Consider the following 11,774-nt stretch of genomic DNA (forward strand, 5'->3'; position numbering starts at 1 on the left):
ATAGCAAGGAAAGCATATGCTGTTTAATGTGTGTTGTGCATCCATTTCTGATAAGGATGTGATGGTTTTTACAGAACCGTACTAATTTGGAGAACGCTTTAGTGGGTCCATACAGCCAGACATACCCAACACCTCATGATGCAAATCAGGCCATGAATGTAAAATCTGAGGCAGTCTCAGATGCAGAAGAGGAAGAGGATCCTGTCCTAATAACATTTCCAGAAATAAAGGCTGAACCTGAGGTGAGCTGTATGTGCATTCTTAGGCAGATAACACAAATGTGCAGAAATGCCGCTTGTCCTTCTGATATCCATCTCTGTGAACATGAAACATCTCCACTGTGCTGTTGACTACACTTTGAAGTTTTTTTTTTTCCTGAAATGTTTCTGGCAACTGTACTACATTGAATGTTGTGTTCATTGTACCACTCCGCTAAGCAGTGCTTTGTTACTATATCATAAGAGTTCCCAGGATCTATAAATGCTGAAGTTTATCATTTATATTTTTTCTGTCTCCCATGCAGTCTGTATCCATGTAATAACATAGAGGTGTCTTTGTGTTGAGGATTTGTTACAGGATAACTAATGATTCTCTATAGCTTTGTGATAATGTTTGACAGATTATAGACATGTGTTGCCTGTTGCCCTTTGTATGAAGTAAATTTAATATACCTGACACTGTTGGAGTTGCCTCTGTACCTGCTGTCAGGTGATTGGTTGTCATGACAGATTTTTTTTGTTGTTTTCGGTTAGACAGAAAGGTGACTTAGTGTTAGATACAGAGATTGTGTAAGAGGTGTAGAAAGCAATAGTGAAGAACTGGCATTGGCAACACATCCTGAAATATAGACAGAATTGTGGTTAATTGGAATCTACAATAGATGTAATTAAAAACACAAAGAAAGCTAGTAATGAACATCAAAGAAAATTTCTACATCTACATATAGACGGAGGTTCTTGCTTTTCTCGGCTGGTTCACAGTGACTGATGCACTACTGGCTGCAAGGTGCATACAGATTTTGCCAGTGTATCAGTATGCCTGTGGCCACTAACATTTGGAATGAAGCATACAGTTCACAGGTCACAGAAGTTGTTGAAAATGCTGTCCCCCTACATCTAGACATTCCTTGCACCAGCAGAAGGGGTTCTGATTAACCCTTAAAGCTGTTTTGCCAGAATTGTTGCAATTTCCCTATGAATATTCTTTTTAGTTCTTCCAGGTGGTGTTTACTGTTTCAAACTTCTTCGTGCAAAGAACCACTGAAGAAAATATCTAAGAATTAAGGTCAGGTGAATGTGCCTGCCAAATACCAGTGCTGATATTTCTGTCCCCAAAAGTATCGGGCAAAGGTTGCATAGACATACGTAAAATGTGGGCAGTAGCTTAGGCTTGCTGAAACCAGCCATAGAGTCTTTTTTCTTTTGTAACTCTCGAAAGAATTGTCTGAGAATGACCTGTACATAAATTTTTTTTACTTGGTGGGGTGGGACTAATTTCCTTCTATGGTGGCCAGTTCTGGCCTATTGTACCAGCCCCAGATGATAGTTGAAGGTGATTGTGGAGTAGTTGGTGGAAAGAAGATTGGCAGGGGAAGCCAAAGTACTCGGAGAAGACCTGCCCCAGCTCCACTTTGTCCACCACAAATCCCACTTGACCAGGCCCGGGATCAAACCCGGGCTGCCGCTGTGAGAAGCCAGTGGCTAACTGCTTCAGCTATGGCGTGGCCTTTGAACTGTACATATCTTTCACAATTAATTGTTCCTGTAAAGAGGCAAGTAGAGCAATCCTTGTTGCCCTTACAGCAAGCCAGACTCCAACTTTCACTGGTTGGAGCCATATTTCATGGGTTAGATGTGGATTTAGTGAAATCCAGTAGCAATTATTTTTTGTATTTATGTATCCCTGCAAGTGAACCTATGCCTCATCAGAAAAGAATGTCAGTTCGAGATGAATCTCATCTTTAATGGTCCACTGTAGAAAAAACTGCAAAAATGAACCCGGATCGCACAGCTGCAAGGCATGCAATATTACTAGGGCCCAGATTTTTATGACCTAAAAACCGTAAATATGTGCATGCTCTTATGCCCCAAAATTACATCAAATATGACATAAAAAGTGTAAAAGTGACCTTAAATATTAAATGGGAAATAGAATTTCACAATTTTAATTATAACTTTTACTAGAGTTTAAGAATAAAAATGATGTATATATGATAGTAGGCCCTACATACCAAATTAGCCCTATTTTGTTTCTGAAGAAAAGGAAACTGATGGAATTGCGACATTTTATACTGAATTAAAACATTTCTTGTTTTGCTTATAATGATTTTTGCGTTCATATTTTAGACAAACACTGGCGCACATGATTTAAACGTTAATTTAACTCTGTTAGCTAAAAACACAACATAGAAGAACACAAGCTTATTCGGCTCTCAGTTTTCAATATTTCTATAACCCAAGTTATTCACTTCTCAGTTTTCACTGTTACAATTGCAATTTATAAATACATGCATTTTCATATTTTGAAATTTGAAAGATCGCCGATTGTCACTAAGGATAGTTTTGTATTTGGACAAACTTTGTTCCACATCACATGATGTGACAGGAGCATAATTGAAGAATGTCAGGTCGTTTGGTGACAGTTCTGGATCATCTTCGAATGTTTCTGGTTTACCGGAAAGTATATCTGCAATCTTGCTTATTGTTGAATAACCAGCATTCCGATGAAGAACCCTTTCTATTTTGGTTTTAATCTTGTTGCTTACTTCACCACGAGATCAGCTTAGTTCATTCTGAATGCATTTTACGGTGTCCAACGCATCACGGAGTTCAGTCCCTACAGCTTCCAGATGAGTTATTGCACTTCAAATTGTACAGAAGTTCGACTTTATGTATGTCAGATTTTTTGCTAGTCCGGTAGAGAAGTCCTTGACAGCTTTAATTGATCTTGACTCCCAGCTGTGAAAGTCATTAACCAATGGTTGTGTAATTTTCACAATAATATGCCACAGCGTCTAACCATGTACCCCACCATGTAATGATAGGCTGTGGAGGAAGTGGCAGTGGAGGAGCTTCTTTTTTAAATTTCAGTACTTGAAGAGGGGCCTTGATGAATATTTTCTTTCCGTCTGGAATTAGCCTATCTACGTCTGGAAAATTTCTTAGAACTTCTTCAGCCACTCTATGCAATGCACGAGTGAGGCAAGTAATATGGATCATTTTTGGGTAAAGGATTTGAAGTCCTTTGGCAGCCTTCCTCATGTATGGAGCAGCATCTGTTACTAGGAGAAGGATACTATTTCGCTGTATTCCATCTGGCCACATGGCATTATGAAATAGGACAGCTGTAGTCGAATGCTTTGCACTTTCAAGATCTTCACAATCAAAAAGAAATATCTCTCCCAGTTTATTTTGTTTCATGGTTCTAACTATAATTCGCGATATACCGCCCATCTACGTCAGAAGTCTCATCCAAGGAAACCCATAACTTGTCAGCAGCAGATGTTCGAATCTTATTTAACATATCTTCATAACATGTAGAGGGATAATTTTTCTTAACGTTATTCACTTGGGATAGGATGACAAGTGTATGTCTCCAGAAATGTTCTGAAGTGCTGATTATGTAATTTCTCTATTGAAATATTTGAAGAAACCATCCATTGACACAGATCTTTCGAAAATTCTGACCCATTGTTCGTTGAAGTAGAAGAAGAAGAAGAATTAGCAGAATTGTTTTTAACCTTTAAACTACTAATGACCCCATATGGGGTCGCAAAAATAAAGTCACCGGTACGAATGACCCCATATGGGGTCGCACAGTCCGCGCGTGCACACGTTGCTTTAAAATCTAATTTTAAGATAGAAATTCTTTTCCTATTTTGAATTGTTTCATTTTTGGTCCGTTACACTATCAATCACAAAGTCAATAGAAAGTCCGTCGAGTGTAACAATGTTTTTAGGTCACTTCTTTATCACATTTGCCTTGCATGTTTCGGTTTAATAAAACCATCATCAGAGGCACATATTACAAACACATGAAAACACTGGCGTTGTTTAATGTACACAGTATATATGCTGCGTGGATGCTGCTACAAATGTCGATGTGTAAAAGCACAACACTTTCTAGGAATATTGAATGCACGTTCAACTCTCGCATTCCATCTGAAATTGCCCTCAAATTAAACCGTCAATGTTAAAATATTTAAAAGTTTAAAACATTTGAAGTAAAATGTTAGGCTCCTCCTTGTTAATTCATCCCGATGATGGGAGATGTCAGCTTGAGGTTGTATAGGCTTATGGTCAGATAGCATAGGAAACATCTGACCATAAGCCTATACAACCTCAAGCTGACATCTCCCATCATCGGGATGAATTAACAAGGAGGAGCCTAACATTTTACTTCAAATGTTTTAAACTTTTAAATATTTTAACATTGACGGTTTAATTTGAGGGCAATTTCAGATGGAATGCGAGAGTTGAACGTGCATTCAATATTCCTAGAAAGTGTTGTGCTTTTACACATCGACATTTGTAGCAGCATCCACGCAGCATATATACTGTGTACATTAAACAACGCCAGTGTTTTCATGTGTTTGTAATATGTGCCTCTGATGATGGTTTTATTAAACCGAAACATGCAAGGCAAATGTGATAAAGAAGTGACCTAAAAACATTGTTACACTCGACGGACTTTCTATTGACTTTGTGATTGATAGTGTAACGGACCAAAAATGAAACAATTCAAAATAGGAAAAGAATTTCTATCTTAAAATTAGATTTTAAAGCAACGTGTGCACGCGCGGACTGTGCGACCCCATATGGGGTCATTCGTACCGGTGACTTTATTTTTGCGACCCCATATGGGGTCATTAGTAGTTTAAAGGTTAAAAACAATTCTGCTAATTCTTCTTCTTCTTCTACTTCAACGAACAATGGGTCAGAATTTTCGAAAGATCTGTGTCAATGGATGGTTTCTTCAAATATTTCAATAGAGAAATTACATAATCAGCACTTCAGAACATTTCTGGAGACATACACTTGTCATCCTATCCCAAGTGAATAACGTTAAGAAAAATTATCCCTCTACATGTTATGAAGATATGTTAAATAAGATTCGAACATCTGCTGCTGACAAGTTATGGGTTTCCTTGGATGAGACTTCTGACGTAGATGGGCGGTATATCGCGAATTATAGTTAGAACCATGAAACAAAATAAACTGGGAGAGATATTTCTTTTTGATTGTGAAGATCTTGAAAGTGCAAAGCATTCGACTACAGCTGTCCTATTTCATAATGCCATGTGGCCAGATGGAATACAGCGAAATAGTATCCTTCTCCTAGTAACAGATGCTGCTCCATACATGAGGAAGGCTGCCAAAGGACTTCAAATCCTTTACCCAAAAATGATCCATATTACTTGCCTCACTCGTGCATTGCATAGAGTGGCTGAAGAAGTTCTAAGAAATTTTCCAGACGTAGATAGGCTAATTCCAGACGGAAAGAAAATATTCATCAAGGCCCCTCTTCAAGTACTGAAATTTAAAAAAGAAGCTCCTCCACTGCCACTTCCTCCACAGCCTATCATTACATGGTGGGGTACATGGTTAGACGCTGTGGCATATTATTGTGAAAATTACACAACCATTGGTTAATGACTTTCACAGCTGGGAGTCAAGATCAATTAAAGCTGTCAAGGACTTCTCTACCGGACTAGCAAAAAATCTGACATACATAAAGTCGAACTTCTGTACAATTTGAAGTGCAATAACTCATCTGGAAGCTGTAGGGACTGAACTCCGTGATGCGTTGGACACCGTAAAATGCATTCAGAATGAACTAAGCTGATCTCGTGGTGAAGTAAGCAACAAGATTAAAACCAAAATAGAAAGGGTTCTTCATCGGAATGCTGGTTATTCAACAATAAGCAAGATTGCAGATATACTTTCCGGTAAACCAGAAACATTCGAAGATGATCCAGAACTGTCACCAAACGACCTGACATTCTTCAATTATGCTCCTGTCACATCATGTGATGTGGAACAAAGTTTGTCCAAATACAAAACTATCCTTAGTGACAATCGGCGATCTTTCAAATTTCAAAATATGAAAATGCATGTATTTATAAATTGCAATTGTAACAGTGAAAACTGAGAAGTGAATAACTTGGGTTATAGAAATATTGAAAACTGAGAGCCAAATAAGCTTGTGTTCTTCTANTGTTGTGTTCTGACCTCCCCTATTTGAGATGGCTCCTATGTAACAGCCGGGGTTCGACCCCTGGGCCGTTGAGGGCGAGGTGGACCCCTTCTAGCAAGCTCCAGCATGTTCCGCACAAGGGCGAGACGAAAATCTCTGTGCGTCCAATTCGCGCCACAGGATTTCAACAGGATGTGGCTGTTCAGAATCGTCAGATCCAGGAGATGGAAAAATAGTTTATTTCTCCATTTCCAGGTTCGACGGCAGATGCCATAACTGTTTGCCATCCTGTCCACCTTGTCCACATAACCCATGTGCGTGTTGTAGTCAGCAACAACAGCTGGCTTTATGGCATTTCCATGCTCATCACAGAAACTGCCTTCTGCTGGAGGAGAGTGCATATTTGTCAGCATGTAAACGTCACGTTTGTCCTTCCAAACTAGTGCTGTCATGTTCTGTCTCACCCTAACACGAATGTCCCCTTTCCTAAGTCGAAACTGTCTTCGTCGAAAATCGTCAGGCAAGCCCTTCCGATTAGGGCTGACTGTCCCACAGCATGTTATGTTCTTTGTCATCAGTTTGTCAAACAAGTCGGGTGAAGAAAACAAATTGTCCATGTACAGTTTGTGACCTACGCCCTCAATACGCTTGCACAGGTCCCTAACTGTAGCATGTGTTGCTGTCACGCCTCGGTCGGCACGTGTCCTGTCTTTTCCTAGGTAAATTTTCATGTCATAAGTATACCCAGCGGCGTCACAAATTTTGAAAATTTTGATTCCGAAACGTTTGTGTTTCTTTGGAATGTACTGCTTAAAAATCACCCTTCCCTTGAATTTAACTATTATTTCGTCAATGGCCAAATGTTCGGAAGGGTTATAATATTTTTCAAATGCGTCATTGACAGTGTCGAAGATGGTCCGAATTTTCCATAGTCGGTCATAACTGTCGGCATTCCTGTCAATTCCTGTACTGTTGTCTGCAAAATGTAGAAAACGAAGAATGTGAAGAAATCGGTCGCGTTTCATTGTCTCAGAGTAGAAAGGCGTGGCAAATTGGTTTAGAGTCGACCAGTAGTCCGTTAGTCTGTCTCTAATGTCATGTCCCATTTGAATGATTATTCTTAGAAACAAAAATATCTCGGATTCGGTCACGTCAGGCCGCAGAGAAGGTCCGTCTTGACGTCTGTCTACGTGCTGGTGGTAGTATCTGTTCATCTCTTCCACCAGCAGATGGATAATCTCTGCAAAATACAGCATGAAAACTCAGAAAGGGGTGGAATCCTTATGTACATGTGGAGCTTCATGGGTTTTTAACCCCACAGCTCCACCTGAAAAAGTATTCACACTCCTTGTGCCACGCTGGTGTGGTGGTCCCCAGGTTGCCGACGAAGATGATGGGTCTTCATCGAAATCACTTTCTGATTTGCTACCTTCAACGTCACTCTCAGAATTGTCGGTACAGTAATCTGAATCGGAGTCATTGATGAGCTGAAATATGTCAGAATCTTCCAAACGAGACGACGCCATGGTAGGATCAAACTTTGAAATACTTCGCCAGAACACTTCCAGCCATGAAGCTAGTACTCAGTGTAATGAAACTGCAATGCAATTTCATAAAGAAAGCTAGCCTTGAACTGTATAAGAACAGTAATCTTATTGTGTAGCCCAGCGCGATAATAAACACCGAGTTTATTTCCTTCGCCCACTCTCCTCATACCGAAAGAACTACGTGATTTAGACACTGAGAAGCTTTAGACACAACATCCGCTGTGTTGCCATAGCTGTCAAGTGATGTCACCCACCAGCCTGCATTCATACTTACTGAGAACTCTATGAATTCTTGTAGAGAAACTAAAAAACTGGGGAATTTCTTATTTGGAGTCAGTGTAAAAATTTTAACATGTTTTATACAATCTGTAAATTACAATATCTGATTCTATATTCTTTCGAGAAAAAAGCAGCGTTTATTTCGTTCGTTTATCACAGAAATTGCAGAAATAGGAGCAAATTTAGTAAATGATTACAGTTTTTATGGCTTTATAATCGCAGGTATTTAAATTTATTCCATACCGCTGCCCTTACCAGAAATTAAATGCCCCTAGCTTAAAGGTTAAACAACAAACTTTGTCTGGTGTCATTTGTAGATAATCTGCTTAGACATAACATGTTTAGAAGTTTTACGATGCTGCTGCACAGCAAATTGCTTTTCAGCCATAACTTTCACGTCATACAGCTTGTAACGAAATATCTCTGCATCAGTACTAAACACTTTTTCACCAAACTCCTGCACAAAACTGAACATGAACGACATGTACTCTAGGCATTGTAAAGTCAAGCTGAAGTGTTTGAAGGCCCTCCACATATATAAATAGAATACTTTTAAGACTGGAATGGGCCGCACCATAGCTCAAGCGGTTAGTCGCTGGCTTCCCATCGTGGTGTCCCGGGTTCGATCCCGGGTCTGGTCAAGTGGGATTTTTTGGACAAAGTGGTGCTGGGGCAGGTTTTCTCCAAGTAGTTCGGTTTCCCCCTGCCAATCTTCATTCCACCAGTTGCTCCACAATCACCCACACCTATTATCTGGGACTGTTACAGTAGGCCAGAAGTGGCTGCAGTGCAAGGGACTCAGTCCCACCCCACTAGCAAAAAAAAGGAAGAGTGGAATGGGTATATGCCTGGCTAGCCAGCCTTTTCCAGTCTCCATCTTACTATACGGTATATACTGTAGTAGGACAGAGACTGGGACAGAGCCAGGTTATAAATGTTGCATTCCACAAATTTTGCCTTTGTAACTGCAAGTACTGTCTAGTCAAAAAATGTGGTTTTTAATACGAACTTCATGCACTTGAACTCTATGCCACATTGGAGCAACAGTCCAGTCTGAAATTTATTGTGTAGTACAAAACATTATGGAGCCAAAATTGTACCTTATATCAAGGAATTTATTCTAAAATGACAAAAATATGACCTTATTTCAAAATTATGCCAAATTATGCTGTAAAACCAATAAAACTTTGAAACCTGCATTTATATGCACAATAAAAACTATATAATTTTAGTAAGAATGAGTGGAAATGTATACAGTTACATTTAAAAATAGAAATAAACCCTAGGAAGAAAATATGACATGTCCTAGAGATCTGGGCCCCAATTATTACTAATGTCTTATATGGTTTAAGCTGCAGCAGTTGTGTTGCCCTTCTTGCACACTCCTGTGACACTCCAGTCTCTTTGAGCTAGACATTGAGCACTGGGCACTTATTCTTTTGTTTTTTTCTATTAAGAGTCTTGTTAATCAAAGCTTAGTCACCAAATTGTGAATTGTTTGTCTCCTGGGACTCTTTCATCACAAAACTTTCACCAGCGCTTACTAGCAGAATTGTATTTGGCATAAGTGTCATACAGAAATGCACATTTCTCTAAAGTATACCGGATCATGATAGAACACAGTGCTCACTGATTGTAACAGAACAAATGACTAATGGAGTTGATAACTGCCGCCCACTGCTGACAGATCATAAACACATTCCCACGCATGCCATCAAGCCATCCACAAATTTAATAACTTCCCATAGTTCCAAACATTATGGACCATCAGGCATGCTCATTCATTTGCAAAATTCATATTTCACTGACAGTCGGCTGTGTGCTGGTCCCCGGGAAACGCGGAACAGTGAACCAGTCAACAACCGTAAGAATGTCCCTGTACAAATACAAAAAGATAAATATACTTAAAGATAAACACAACAAAGACAGAAAATATTCAATATGAGGTGCTATCAGAAAGTTCCTGGACTGTTATTGTTGTAACTGCATTAGTGAAAGAAGATGAGAGGGGAGGCCAAGGTCATACTTCTGAAAGCCTGTTGCATCAGTCTGCCATATGACATGTTGCTCTGAACATGCATTGTTTTTACTCTAATGCTTTTTCGACTTCGTGTGTCATTTTTTCTACGATTGATGGCACAATCAAGCAGTGTGTCGAGTTTTGCATGAAACTTGGTAAATCCATAATGTTGTATTTTAGCGTCCTGTTGCACTGATTCTCGTCCATGATATATATATATATATATATATTGGCCATCTTGTAATGCACTCAATCTCACATGTCACTTCACTACATGTTTCGGCATCACTGTGCCATCCTCAGGTTGTGAGCAATGCAATGGCTTAGCCTAAATAACACACCTGAGGATGGCACAGAGATGCCAAAACATATAGTGAAGTGACATGTGAGATTGAGTGCAATACAAGACGGCCAGTACATACATATCATTGGTAAATCCACTGCCAAAATTCTAGAAATGCTTCATGAGGCCTTTGGAGAACGTTCTTTAAGAGGGACAGTGGTTTTTGAATGGCATTCACATTTCAAGGCCAGTCAAGTGTCATTTGAAGGTGATGAACATTCAGGGTGACCAAGCACCAGCAAAATGACAGAAAATGTTGAAAAATTTGAGAACTCATCCACAAAGACTCACACAACAATCCATGACCTTGCAGACACCATTGGGATCAGTCATGGAGTTTGCCAGAAGATTTCAACAGAGAATTTGTATGTGTGCCATATTGCCCCCTCATCACGGCAACACACCCACCCACACATCCCTGAAAGCCACTGAGTTTGTGACTAACAACGTGGTTTTCGTTTCCCATCCTCCCTACTTGCCGGACTTAGCCCCCCTGTGATTTCACTGTTTCCCAATTTGAAAATGAAACTGAAGGGACAAAGTTTTGAAACAGTATCTGACCTCCAAAGGGAATCACAAGCGGTACTCGGCAGCATTGAGGAAAATGTCTTCCACGTCGCTCTTGAAATGTGGAAACAATGATGAGAACTCTGTGTACGTTCTCAAGGAGACTGTTTTGAAGGAGATGGTAGACAGAATAAAGTAAGTTAAGTCAGTATTTCTTTTTTGCCCTAGTCCAGGAACTTTCCAGTTCGCCTTGTATAGTATTTGCACATGGTCTCCCATACACCAAGCTGGTCACGGTAGCCAAGCGGTCTGAGGCATGCACTCCCTTCACTCACTTAGAAGCTGGAATTGTGGGTTTGAATCCCACTCCGTGCATGAATGTTTGGTGTATGTGTGTGCGTGTGTTTTTCTGTGTTTGTGTACAGGTAGAGACTTGTGATGAGCTGATCACCCGCCCAAGGAATCCTACTGGACGTCTGAGATCTGGTAAACCAAAGTGAAACAGAGAGTGTCATGATGGTAGGCCAAGGCCTAAATTGGGGCTGTGGTGCCAAAGGAAAACATACACCGAACTGTGTGTTAACCTTTATCCTACGGCCCTTTAAACTTAGGCTTTGGCAGCGGTACGCAATTATTTAAAGGGCCGCTCTTAGATATCCGTAAGAGCTGTAAGTTACTTACTAATTTTGCTCCTATTTCTGCTATTTCTGTGATAATCGAACGAAATAAACGCTGTTTTTTTCTCGAAAGAATATAGAATCAGATATTGTAATTTACAGATTGTATAAAACATGTTAAAATTTTTGCACTGACTCCAAAAAGAAATTTGCCAATTTTTTTCCTTCTCTGCGAGAATTCATACGTTTTGGACACCCCTGAATGC

The 11,774-nt window shown here is 39.8% G+C and overlaps 1 long non-coding RNA gene across 1 annotated transcript in view; it reads left to right on the forward strand.

The window, feature by feature from the left end:
* Positions 1–200: 200 nt before the first annotated feature.
* LOC111861880 overlaps positions 201–11,774 on the forward strand; it is a 15,404-nt gene continuing 3,830 nt past the window's right edge. Inside the window, exon 1 of the long non-coding RNA XR_002842345.2 lies at positions 201–242. This is a non-coding gene — a long non-coding RNA (uncharacterized LOC111861880). The remainder of the gene's footprint in view (positions 243–11,774) is intronic.

Source organism: Cryptotermes secundus, unplaced genomic scaffold, assembly GCF_002891405.2.
Source record: "Cryptotermes secundus unplaced genomic scaffold, Csec_1.0 scaffold2126, whole genome shotgun sequence".
Taxonomy (NCBI): domain Eukaryota; kingdom Metazoa; phylum Arthropoda; class Insecta; order Blattodea; family Kalotermitidae; genus Cryptotermes; species Cryptotermes secundus.